General features: G+C 34.7%; 1 long non-coding RNA gene across 1 annotated transcript in view; it reads left to right on the top strand.

Moving 5' to 3' along the window:
• Positions 1-12,043, top strand: part of LOC127544118 (uncharacterized) — a 155,732-nt gene extending 143,689 nt beyond the window's left edge. Inside the window, exon 5 of the long non-coding RNA XR_007949375.1 lies at positions 10,953-12,043. This is a non-coding gene — a long non-coding RNA (uncharacterized LOC127544118). The remainder of the gene's footprint in view (positions 1-10,952) is intronic.
• Positions 12,044-13,798: the final 1,755 nt, after the last annotated feature.

The following is a 13,798-nucleotide window of genomic DNA, read 5'->3' as shown; positions in this document are numbered from 1 at the left end:
TATAAAGTTTTTTAAATTAAAAATATGTTTCAAAGAAGTTGACGTAAACATCTGCTTTGCAGCTAGATGTTGTGTCTTGCCTAAGTCCCTAGAATTCTAGTGTGGGATACTGAGAGTCACAAATGTCTGCAGACTCTCTTCACCTCCTTAGCTCATTGGAGCCACAGGGTTTATACAAGACTGATGTTCCCTGGCAGCTGGGGACAAAAAGTCAGATGATGTTTCAGCCCAAGTGTTAGTCTGGCCAACTCCCTCCAGACTTTGGTCCACTACTCATTGTCATACTCTTGAGTGGAAGATGAATGCACTATTCTCATGAAATTACAGATTTAGAAATGGAAGTGAATTCAGAGGTCATTTATTCTTATTCCTTAATTTTACAGATAAAGAAAAAATAAGACAAGTGCAGTTAAGTGACCTATGCAAATGTTACAGAGGTTTTAAAGTATCAAATCTCACTCTTGATCTAACTTTCTTTCCATGGTTCAATACTACTTAGCTTCTTTCAAACCCCAAATTGCTTTTAATGCTTTAGTTAATTCAATGCATTCATAGCAAAGAATAGTATTTTCAGTAAGAGAAAAGGAGGCATAAAATGGTCAAGTGAAGTTTATGAAAAATAAATTCCAGGCAAATCTTAGAAGATAGTTAGGTTTCCTGACTCCCAAACTTAGTTTTAATGACTATGTAAATTTATAAGCTAGTTTCCTTTTAGATTACATATCAGGCCTATATTGAAAATTATTATTATTTCCCTCCCTAGAATTATAGTGTTACAGTATAAATCAGTGCAGAGCAGGGCTTCTTAAATTTTTTCCACTCATGGCCCCTTTTAGTCTGAGAAATTTTTGTGCCACCTTAGGTATAAAAAAATAGCTATACAAATCAAACATTTACTGATAAAAAAAAATCATAATTTTGTGATTCCTCTCTTACATTCAGTTGAACAACCCCATATAGAGCTTTGGTGTAGAGAACAATGGATTAAGAGTTTGAAGATGGTTCTCCCTCACTTATTAGACAAAATTCTAAAAGCAACTCTCCTAATTTCTCTGACACTCGGTTTGCTCATCTATAAATTGAGAACACTAACTTCTTTTCCCACTCTAAAAAAATTCTTAGTGATTCTATTATCTCCTCACCTCAATGCAGATGATTCCCAGATTTATACATTGTTGTTCAGTCATTTCAGTTATATCTGCATTTTGTGACTCCCATTCTGAAAGTTTTCTTGGCAAAGATGCTGGAGTTATTTTCCATTTTCTTCTCTGACCCATTTCACAGATGAGAAGCTGAAGTATAGGGTTAAATGACTTACTTAGGGTCACACAGCTGATTCTTAGCCCAGTGCTCTTAGCTATTACACCACCTACTGCCCTTTCTCTAGCTTTAATTCTACATTATCAGCTCTTTGTTAGTTGTATAAAACTGGATTCCTATAATCTTTACAAAATTAATATTGTCAACATATCAACCTTCAATCTACTACTCTTCCAAATTGCCTTATCATCAATAATACTATCATTCTTCCAATTATCCAAGTACAAAATGTGTGTCCTCTTAGACTTTTTACTCCACTCAATTTACAATGCCACTCATTCACCAAATGTTGTCATTTCTAACTCCCCAACATACACTGTATGTGCCCCCTTCTTTTTGTTCTTATAGAGCCCAGTTTAGTGCAGTCCCTCATCACCTTTGACCATGACAATAGATTCCTATTTGTCTTCTTGCCTCAAGTCTCTTCCCACTATAATCCATTCTCTAAAACAATAGAAAAAGTGATTTCATTTTTTACTTCTTCAATGATTTTTTTTAAATTAAATAACTTTAAAATCTTGGTGTCTTCTTGTTTTTGTACAAAGTATACTTTGAAGCAGTTTTATCACTGACATTACTTTTATAACCAAAACTTAATCATTTTCATCAACATAGTTCAAACAGATGTCATTAGGAACAAAAGCTGTGATCCCCTTGCCATTCTTGGTCAACTGCATTAATACACTTTTAGGTAGCAAAATTGGGCTATGCTATTGCAGGGCTCTTTGGCCCAGGAGATTCTTCGTACCCACCTTTTCTCCATCCTTCTAAAATGCAAGTCTGATCTTGCCATTGCTATGCTCAATAAACTCCAGTGGTTCTCTGTTTTCTCTAATTGGCTGATGAGAAGATTTTGTTCCAACAACTATGAAGGTGATTGAAGCAGGCATCATGAAAAACTTAGAAACATTGAAGATGCCAAAGCAATACTTTGTATCCTGAGCCATAGTCAGTAGTCTTGATTTTGCCTTGACACTGTACTTCAGTGACTCAGGAAGTGAGAGGGAGGCTGCCTCCCTATCTCATTTAAATCTAATTCACATGGAGCATCAAGATATCATCCATGATGTCATTGGTTTTCTTTGAAAACAAGGACAAAAGTGGGGTGAAGCCAAAATGGCAGCATGTGACATTCTAAGCTCCTCTCATGCCCTCACTACTAATTATCAAATTCAGCCTCAAAAATAGTGTTTGACTGGTAAAATTTATGAAGATTGGGAGTACAACAGATTACCAGCCCAAGATAATCTGGAAGATCACCAGAAAAGGTTTGTCCTGAGCGGCGGGAACAGGCCAACATAAGCAGGGAGATAGGAGAAGCTAGCATACTGAGCAGACCAGGGCAGGGCCGGTCTCTGTGGCTGGAAAATTTACAGGGAGGATTCTACCATAGGTTGGCTGCTCAGCTTTGGTTGCAAAGCAGTAGACCAGCAGAGAAATTAAAGCCAAAGGCAGAGTGTATTCCAAAAAATGCCAGAATCTAACACGATCTGGCTACACCCACACAGCACCAGAAGTGAGTGACTGAGCACAGACTACAGAACAGCTGTGCAGCCGCATTCTGTAGCATGGGGCTTTCACTGGGGCAGTCACAAATATGCACAGCAGGGGAATGCAGCCTGGGGCAGCCTCTAATCTGCACAATTGGGGGCTTGGCCTGGGCCAACAAAACTTGCAGCCTGACTGTGCTCCCCAGGGCAGAGAACTTCCAGTGCAGTGCTGGGCTATTCCCAGGGCAACTGCTAATACCCATAGTGAGCTTTTGCCTTGGGTAGTGACACTTGTGCTGCTCAGCCTCTAGCCCCAGGGCAGTCACTAATCCACACAACATGGCTCTTTGCAGAATACTTTCTGCAACTCAACCTGTGCTAACCAGGCTTGAGTCATTTCTGGTGTGGACCTTTTCCCAGAGCACTTCCTCAGCTTGGCCACTCTTTGCAGCCCATTGGCAGGATAGCTACTGTTCACATACCTATCCCTTCTCTGCAGAGGAAGGTGGTAACCTCCTTGCCCTGAAGGCAGACTCTAAGGGTATTTTAAAAATGAGTAAAAAAAGCCAAATGGACCATCAATACCTTCTATATAAAAAGAGAGCAGGTTTTCAACCCCGAGGAGATGAATAGCAGACAGTCTCCAAATAAAGCCCGCAAAGGAGGATGTGATCTGGTCCCCATCTCACAAGGCTCTCCTAGAAGAAATTATAAAAAAAATCTTAAAAGAAAGCTAGAAGAAAAATGGGGAAAGGAAAGAGAAGCTATTTAAAAGAATACAGACAAGGCTTATAACTCACTTAAAAAAAAATTTGATAAAGTGGAAAAAGAAAACAACTTCCTGAAAGATGAATTGGAAAAGTTAAAGAACTCCCAGGGAAACAGAATTTGTGAATTGGAAAAGATAAAGAACTCCCTGGAAAGTAGGATTTGTGAATTGGAAAAAGAAAATAACTCAGTAAGAAAAAAATTAATGAAATGGAAAAAAATTCCATAGAGCAAAACAACTCATTTAAAAACTCATATGTCAATTGGACATATACAAAAGAAGTAAAAATAAAAACTAATGAAGAAAAAAACACATTAAAAATCAGAACTGAACGAATAAAAATGAAAGATCGATTGAAACACCAAGAATCAGTCAAGCAAAATAAAAAAAAAAAATGAAAAATTATTTGAAAAAAAAGTTAAATATCTACTTGGAAAAAACATCAGACCTGGAAAATAGATCTAGAAGAGATAATCTGAGGATTATTGGACTTTCTGAAAATTATGATAAAAAAAGAGCCTAGATACTATTTTACATGAAATCATCAAAGAGAATTGCCCAGATGTAATAGAATCAGAAGGTAAAATAGGCATTGAAAGAATTCATTGAACACCTTCTGAAAAAGACCCTAAAATAAAAACTCCAAGGAATATTGTGGCTAAATTACAGAACTATCAGACTAAAAAAAAAAATTACAAACAGCCAGAAAAAAAAAAACAAACAAACAAACAAAGAAACAAACAATTCAAATATTGAGGAGACACAATAAGGATTACTCAAAATCTGTTTCCATATTAAAAGATCAAAAGGCCTGGAATCTGATATTTTGAAAGGCAAAAGAACTTGGAATACAGCCAAGACTAAACTACCCAGCTAAGCTGATCATTTTCATTCAGGGAAGAAGATGAACATTTAATGAAACAGATATACTCCATTTGTTTCTAAGGAAAAAAAAAAACAGAACTAAACAAAAAATTTCATCTCCAACCATAGGACTCAAGAGAAGCAGAAAAAGGTAAAAAAGATCTCTTTAGAAATGTATTTCAGTTATGGATATACATAAAGAGTACATTTATAATTTGATTTTACTGATATAACATAAAAAAGGAAAATAAAAATTGAAAGGGGATAGTATCAGAAAAAAGGAAAAAGGGTAAATAAAAAGAGGGAAACTACATCTCATGAAGAGGCAAAGGAAAACTATCATATCAGAGGGAATTTAGAGAAAGAGAGGAACATTGCCTCTTACTCTCATCAGAGTTGGCTCAAAGAGAAAATAATTGACATTTGGTTTTCAGAGAAACTTCTCTCACCTCATTAAAAAGTGGTAGAGGAAAAGGGAAAAGGAAAAAGAGTAGTAAGGGAAATTGCTTTTTCCAATTGGAAACTAATTGGAAAGATATTAAATGCTCTTGAATAATTTATATAATTTATAAGGAATCAAGCCATTCTCCAGTTGATAAATGGTCAAAGCATATGAACAGACAATTCTCAGCTTAAGAAATTGAAACTATTTCTAGCCATATGAAAAGATGCTCCAAGTCATTATTTATCAGAGAAATGCAAATTAAGAGAACTCTGAGATACTACTACAAACCTGTCAGTTTGGCTAGAATGACAGGGAAAGATAATGCAGAATGTTGGAGGGGATGTGGGAAAACTGGGACACTGATATATTGTTGGTGGAATTGTGAATACATCCAGCCATTCTGGAGAGCAATTTGGAATTATGCTCAAAAAGTTGTCAAACTGTGCAAATCCTTTGATCCAGCACCAAAAAGATTTTAAAGAGGGGAAAGGGACCTGTATGTGCGAGAATGTTTATGGCAGCCCTCTTTGTAGTGGCCAGAAACTGGAAATTGAGTGGATGCCCATTAATTGGAGAATGGTTGAGTAAATTGTTTGTATACGAATGTTATGGAATATAACATTCTGTAAGAAATAACTAGCAGGATGATTTCAGAAAAGCCTGGAAAGACTTACATGAACTGATGTTGAGTTAAATGAGCAGGATGAGGAGATCATTATATACTTCAACAACAATACTACAAGATCTTCAAATCTGATAGACTTGGCCCTCTTCAGAAATGAGATGAACCAAATTAGTTTCAATAGAGCAGTAATGAATTGAACCAGCTACACCCAGCAAAAGAACTCTGGGAAATGAGAATGAACCACTACATAGAATTCCCAATCCCTCTATTTGTGTCCACCTGCATTTTTTATTTCCTTCATAGGTTATTTGTACAGTATTTCAAAGTCAGATTCTTTTTGTATAGCAAAATAACTGTATGGACATGTATACATATATTGTATTGTAAAATATATAATATATTTAGCATGTATTGGTCAACCTGTCATCTGGGGGAAGTGGTGGGGGGAAGGAGGGGAAAAATTGGAACAAAAGGTTTTGCAATTGTCAATGCTGAAAAATTACCCATGCATATATCTTGTAAATAAAAAGCTATAATAATAATAATAAAAAGAAAGTACTGGGGAAAAAAAGAAAAAAGAAAGCAAGGACAAAAAATAGCAAGGATCAAAGATAAATTACTTTAGCAAACCTTTAGAGCTTTTTACAACTAGACGCTATCCTCCTTCTTAATATTCATATATTCCACACTTTTATGCTGTTTATGGTCAATCCATACTGGTTTGCTTGCTATTCCACAAACAAGAAATTCCACCTTCTTTCCCAGTGCCTTTGCATTATATACTTGTATGTAAGGCTAGAATGTACTCTTCTTTACCTTAAGTTCTTGGAAACCTTTAAAGATGCAGTTCAAGTTTTGCCTTCCACCTGAAACTTTTTCTGTTATCTCCTTGCAAACATAACTCTTTCCCAAATTAAATTGCATTCATACTTAGCTTATTATATATACACCTTATCTTCTCCATTAGACTAAACTTCTTGAACTGGGAAACTATGTCTTGTCTTTAAATCCTAGATTGGTAGCAGTACCTAGAACAACATAAATACTTAACAAATTCCTATTGATTCCCTTCCTTTTTTTCTTACAAGATTATCATGTATATCAAATGAGACATTATGGATTACTTGTTAGAATAATGGAGCTGGAGTAAAGAAGACTTAACTTCAAATCTTAAGTTTCTATAATATATTTATTATATTTATTAGTTGTGTGTATGTCTTCAGATAAGTTACTTTAAAGTCCCCGAGCCTCAATTTTCTCAGCTAAAAATGAGCATAATAACAGCACATTTCCTAGGTTATATGAAGATTAAATGAGATAATATATGTAAATTGCATTGTTATTATTAAAGCCTATATGAATGACAGCAATTACTTATATATGTGAAAGTTTTTTGCAGATTTAAAGCAATAGAAACTGTAGAATACAATATTCTAGCCTAAGCCAGCTGCATATTTATATATGTATAAAATCCCAAATTTATCCTTCATTATCCTTCATATCCTTCATAAGTCTTCCCTTTTCCCCCTAAATTTTCAATGCTTTGGATAGTTTATACGAATTTCATCATGCTCTTCTTCCTCAAGTCACTCTCCTGTTTTATTACTTGGTTTTCCAATTATGCCTAATTGGCATTAATTAAAAGGGATATTGGTGTACAATTTATTTATTCACAGATATTTTCAGTACTTTGTCTCTTTTGTTGACAACATGCTTCTCCCAGTTGGTTGAGTAGGAAAGGAAGGCAAGCAGAACTCCTTTATTTTGATTTTTCTTGAAATTTTTTGTTCAGGAACTCTGTACTTAAATGGATTTTTGTCACAAGAGGGACTTGTCCTTGCTCTCACTGGCTTTACCTGATGCCCAAACAACATATATTATAGAAAGTGTATCTGTTAACTTATCTAGTCTACCTTCTTGTCAGTGAAGGATGAATTTCATTGATATATGTTTTAATTCATTGTCCAGTCTAATTTGATAACTTACTGGATGGTCTTTTCTCAATCTGTCATGTGTCACTGTCAGCAAATTCTTCCTGATATTCAGACTAAATTCTCCTTTCTTAAATTACATTCCATTTTGACCCTTTTCACTGTGTTAAATAATGTTTCCCTATTGTGGGGACCATATTTTTTTTTCCACCTGTGCAGCGAGCCTTTGGCCATCACAGCTGTCTGTGGGCCATTTGCCCACTTCATTAGCCCTACAGGTGTATCAAAGGAGCCTGGGCTCAGTGAATGAACAATGCCAGGATTACTGGTTCTTAAAAGCTCCCAGTATTTTGTTTCTTCTTATTGCTGATTCCTCCATGCCTTGTACCCTGGTTTGCGTTTCCCTGGTGATGATTCCCTTGTGCTGCCCTTATTCTCCCCCCCCACCCTCATGGATCTCCATGGTAACAACCTGGAAATGAACTTGACCTTGCCCCAGCAAATCCAAAGCATCCCATCAACCTGCCTGAGGCTTTTGACTGGCCAGCCGGCCCTGCAGGGATCTAACATCATCCCTCAGAAATGATAAACAGTAACCAATTAATGATTATTCAACACACTGAAAATATAAAGAGCTACAGATGTGCTAACAGTCATTAATCTTGCCCTTTCCCAACTCAGGAATGTAGTCAAGTTATGCTGAGGTAAATTTTACTGTGTCTCATATGGTAACCCTAAAGTATCTATGGAAATAGACAATAAAACAACATGGAAAATTGAAATGCATAGTTTACCCAGATCATCCATTTTAGCCAATTAAATAATTTCTACCATTTCCATTCATTATCTGTCCACACTCATTCCTGATTATTAGAGTCTAGTCACATCCAAGATGAAGAATTAAAGGAATACCTTTAAAAAGGGGAGAACAATGTGTCTACAAGAATACTATCATTCTTGAATTATAATTGTAATGTCCAGTACAGTCTTAAGTCTGTTGCTTTTCTCTTCTTTATTGATTATTCTCGTTTGTATGCATGCATGTATATATATATATGTGTATGTATATATATATATATATATATATATATATATATATACACACACACACACACACACACACACACACACACACATATATATATATATATATATATATATATATATATTCTTGTGTGTGTTTGTGTATGTGTGCATGTGGAGAGATTTGCATATGTTACTTTTCTCTGGACATACTTCAGTTTTCCTCATGTAAAAACTTTATCTAAAAATGGATCAGGGTATTTCTGATGTTTACTAGTTTATCTACTGACTATTAGATTTCTCTTTAACTTTGATCTCCTGACCTCTGGTTTTGATCTCCAATTCTCTGTCTACAACTACCAATTGGACATCACCACTTGCCAAGACCTCCAACTCTATGTATATAAATCTAAGATCATCATCTTTTTCGCCCAGGTTTCTTGTCTCTGTGAGTGATCCTCTTTATTCTGTTACCCAGACTTGAAAATTTTGATTTGTCTTTGACTCATTGCTTTCTTCCAGCCTCTGTATCTAATTATTTAGTCACCAATGTCTCCTTTGAAATGTTTCATGTATTTACCCTTTTTTTCTATTTCTACTGTTACTGTCCTTGTCCATACTATTATTAACTTATACTGCAACAATCTCCATTATTGACCTCTTGATGCTTGTTCTCCAAATCACCCTGCTTATATATTGTTGCAATAATCTCCTCTTTCACCAAGTAATTTCCTTAGAGTTATTGAAAAGAGCACAGCTTTTTAAATCAGATGAACTAGACTCAAATCTTAGCTCAAATACATACTATTTGTATGACATTACGCAAGTTACTTGACTTCTTAAGAACTTATTTTCCCCATGTGTAAAATTAAAAGGTTAGAATACATGAATTCCCACTTTCTTTCCAACTCTAGATCCTACCATAAAACTTTTACTCTTACTATTCTTTATCAAAAAATTAGATGTAGATAATTATAGGATGTTTTCAATGCACTCTATGTCATGCCCCCACCAGCCTTATTTCTCACTACTTTGTACAAATATATTTTATTTTACTAAAACTATACTCACAGCCAACAAACACACATTTATTACATCTATTGCCCGTTTGATTATGTGGCTTCCTTTTCTACCTGTTAAAATAAAAACAAAATGAAGAAGAACAGCAACAATAAAAATATCCCTTTCAAGGCCTGGCTCATATCTTGTTCCCCCCATGTCCTCCTCTGCGTAGGATTTGAGTTGCCTTTTTTCTGATGGCCTTTAGCATTTATAGCTGTGTAATAAAAGTATCCTGTTTCATATACTGTTACTTTTGTTTCCCTTACTAAATCTTAAAGTTTTTGATATTAAGGATCACATTTTATACTCCTTTGTCTTTTATACTCCCTCTAGCACAGTGCTAAACATGTAGGGGACGTTTAGTGGATAATTATTGATTATTTCTACCTCCAGTCTTGACTCTTGAAATTTATCCAAATGGAATGCTTCTCATTTTGTCCATTTGTCTGTAATATCACCTTTGGGAATGAAAATGAAGGGACCTTCCTTTCCTTTACTGTTTAAGAACAGAAAAGAACCTTCTGATTGCTTCCTGTTCATTGTAAAGATTCTTTTGATACAAAAATAAGTGGATATACTAAAGAAACCTCTCTGATTCTTGGACCTCTTCTTTCTGCTTACACCAAAGTATAAAAAAACGACTAAGCTCCAAAGGCTTGGTAGAAGAATGCTCTTCTTTCTACTGAGCTGTAATACATGAGCTTGAGACCTATTAGGCAAGCCAAGGTCTGGAATGGGACCCTCTTCTGTTTGATTGTTCTTTCTTTCTTTGGGTATAGGGGAGAGCCTTGTGAGGCCTTAAGTGGCAGCTGGCCCTTCTAGATTTTCAATCAGATAAGTATTAGGTAACTGAAGGTTACATTGGTTTTATTATTATTAATGGTAGTAGTAGTATTACTATATTACCCTGTTCACTTTTGATTCACTACATTCCTTAATGTTTTTTGTTTTTTTTTCTTAGAAACTGTTGTATAATCATCCCTTTAACATTTTATATTTTCATACTTAACTCTGTGTTCTAGCCTGTTGAGTTCTTTTTGGACTTGTATTCTAAATCACAATCTTTTTCTTCATTACTTTTTTCTTTCTTTCCCTTCTTTCCTTTTCAATTTCTTCTATTTCTAACTTTCACCCTTACTTCCTAAATTCCTAATTTCTTTTTCTTTTCTTTCATTTCATCATTTCTAGGTACCCTTTTAATCTTCCTCAGTTTTACCTGAATTATTCTCTTCAGGTTATCAGTTTAACAGAGAGTCTTAGGTCCAAAGCTCACTATATATACAATTTTATTCTCTTAAAATAGTATGAGGGTTATGATTTCTTCACAACATAGACTGATAAAATAGAGTACTGAGAAGAGATATATTTTTCTTTAATCACCTCAATTTCCCAGCTTATCTCTCTCTCCCTCCTTCATTCACAGAGCCATCATTTATAAGAAATAATAAAAACAAGAAAAAAAGGAGGAAGAAGAGAAGAAAACAAAGAAGGAATGAAGAAAGAAAGAAAGAAAGAAAGAAAGAAAGAAAGAAAGAAAGAAAGAAAGAAAGAAAGAAAGAAAGAAAGAAAAGAGAAAGAAAGAAAAAAAATCTCATTAATTGTGCAAGCTGGTTAGCTAAGGATGCAGCATCCTGGGAATTGCAGAAAGTGCCAGCAGCAATATACTTGATTTTCTATAAGCACAACGAGAAGTCTTATAAAGCATTTCTCTTCTCTATTCCTTCCTTTTCTGTTGTATAGAATAAAACAAATCACTTTACCTTTCTTTCTCAGTTTTCCAATCTGCTAAATAAGAGAGTTGAACTCAATTATCTCAAGGCATTATCTGATCGTAACATTCTTTGACATTCACAACTATTGTTTCATCTTATGGGAAGATTTTGACAGGGAGTGTCTTTGATTCGAATACAGATGTATGAAATAAGGAATTCTTATACAGCAATATCTTTTAAAGTAGTCACCAAAATATAACAATTCAAAACTAAAATATTCATAAATCAAGCAAATAATATAGATAGGAAACTGTAAAAAACACTTTTGATTAGGTCTTCTGGTACCATGTATGTTTCAAAGAACACGTTTGGTTATTCAGTACTGGTGTGTGTCCTCTAGTGAATACATTCATTTGTTCCTTATTATGGAATTTCTGCGTCCCCCCCCCCACTTTATCTGAAATCAAACTGTTCACTTTTAAAAGTCACTTACCTAAGTTATTTGATCTGTCTAACAAAAGATCTGTTTTAGAATATAAATGAGTAATTTTGAAAGCTACAGAGTGAATTTTCAATCCTCTCTCTCCTTCTCCTTCTCCCCTCTATCAGTAGATAGAGAGAAATTGAAGATAAATGAGAAAGTGGGGGTGATGGAAGTGGTAATCTGCTGGAGAAGGTGAGATACAAATGAGTACATAGAAGGGTTTGCTATTCTATGGAAAAAGAAGTTGGAAAAGCAACTTCTTCATATGAGAAACACAGTGAAGAAGATAGTGACAGAGGATATCTGAGGGATGTAAGATGAGAAGGAAAAGAGAAGGAAATCTTGGTGGATTTTTGGTGAAATATAAAGCATGATTCTCATCAGATAGAATAAGGAAGGGGAATTGGAAGTTTGAGAAGAAATTAAAATGTTTGGAAAAAACACTGTGAGGAGTGGAAAAATGAGTCACTTAGGGAACTATAAAACAAGTACCTTGCCACAATGAGGTCCCAGTTGAGATATTATGTAACATAAATCTGTAGTGGACCTAATCAGCAACGTTTTGTGATTTTTACCATTTTTATTCATGATGGGATGCATGAAAGGGAGCAAAGGCAGCAGATGATGGGGCCAATACAAAGTTGAAGATTAGTAGGATCAGATTAGAGATAGGATCAGGGGCCAAGTCATCTAATGAAAAGAATGGTTTTGAGTTGAACTGGCTCACCAAGAGTTTAAGATAAGGGAAGAGACTATTATCAGTACAAAAGTGATGGCTTGGGAAAGAACTGAAAGAAGAAGGAATTGGAGGTCATGGTGAGGCCAAAAAACAGGACTTGCATTCTTAAAGTTAAGGGAGGGATAGAATGACTGTTAAATGTAATCAAATAAGTGTGTTTCAGAGATCATGATACTGGAAGTGGTACATTTGTGGGTTTGATCAAAGTGTGTGTAGTTTGTGTGTACACTCTGTGTGTAGTTGTGGTCTTGAGATGCAGAAAATAAGCAAAAGTTGAGAAACTGGGAGATAAACAGTGTTTAAGAAGTATCACTATATATGTGGAAGTCCCTTAGTATAAAGGGACATGTAATAGATCCTCAATAACTATTTGTAGAGTTAAATATCATGAATAAGTTAAAAGCATAAAAGCATAAGTATTGAGTATTATTACTAATGCTTAAACTTTATTGTATTGTTTTGTGTTTCTTAAACATTTTATGTATGCATTTATGAATAAATGATAACTAAATTTAGTACATTAAGATTTGTAAAGTGCTTTACAAATATCTGATTTTCAAAGTTATCCTTTGAAGATAATGGTTATATTATTTTCTTTTTGCTGATGACAAACAGGGACTGGGAGAGGTAAGGAGCTTGCTAAGATCATAAGCTAGTAGCTATTTGAGGCAAGGTTTGGGTTCCTCTTTTTTATTCCATGGTGAGAATCTTCATGATTTAGTCATTCAAAATTTCTCCTCTGCCTACATTCTTATGCCTCCCAATTACAAACCTCCAGAGACATAGCTCCAATTTTACAATGAACATAAGTAGAAAAATAGGATTTAAAAATTTATGTGAAACTTTTCAGGAACGTGTGTGTGTGTGTGTGTGTGTGTGTGTGTGTGTGTATGTGTGTGTGTGTGATAGAATAAAAGTACAAAAAGACATTAACAAAACACATCCTTTATTTGAGAATGTCATCTTTTCTATAAAATCTTCTCTAATTTCATTCAGATAGATGTATTCCTTTCCTACTTTGAATTTGCTTATTAGTTTTACCTGCCATTTAACACTTATTAGTTCTTAACTTTATATTAGTTAATTGTTAATTGTTTTATCCTTTTCTCTAACCAACTCTATCTAAATGATAAATTTGAGGGAAGAGACTCTGCCTATATTCATTTTTCATGTCTCATAGAACCTACAATGCATTGTGCATAGAGTGTATTAAATTGTTTTTTTTTTTTTGAATTAGCAATAGAATCAGAATGAAATCAAATTCACTTAAATATGTGGCATCTCAGTTCTGCCTGTGTGTATTTTTAAGTTCTAAGACATTTAGACTCACAAGT

Source organism: Antechinus flavipes, chromosome 1, assembly GCF_016432865.1.
Source record: "Antechinus flavipes isolate AdamAnt ecotype Samford, QLD, Australia chromosome 1, AdamAnt_v2, whole genome shotgun sequence".
Classification (NCBI taxonomy): domain Eukaryota; kingdom Metazoa; phylum Chordata; class Mammalia; order Dasyuromorphia; family Dasyuridae; genus Antechinus; species Antechinus flavipes.
Note: the sequence above shows the minus strand (reverse complement) of the source record. Positions and strands in the feature narration are given on the sequence as shown.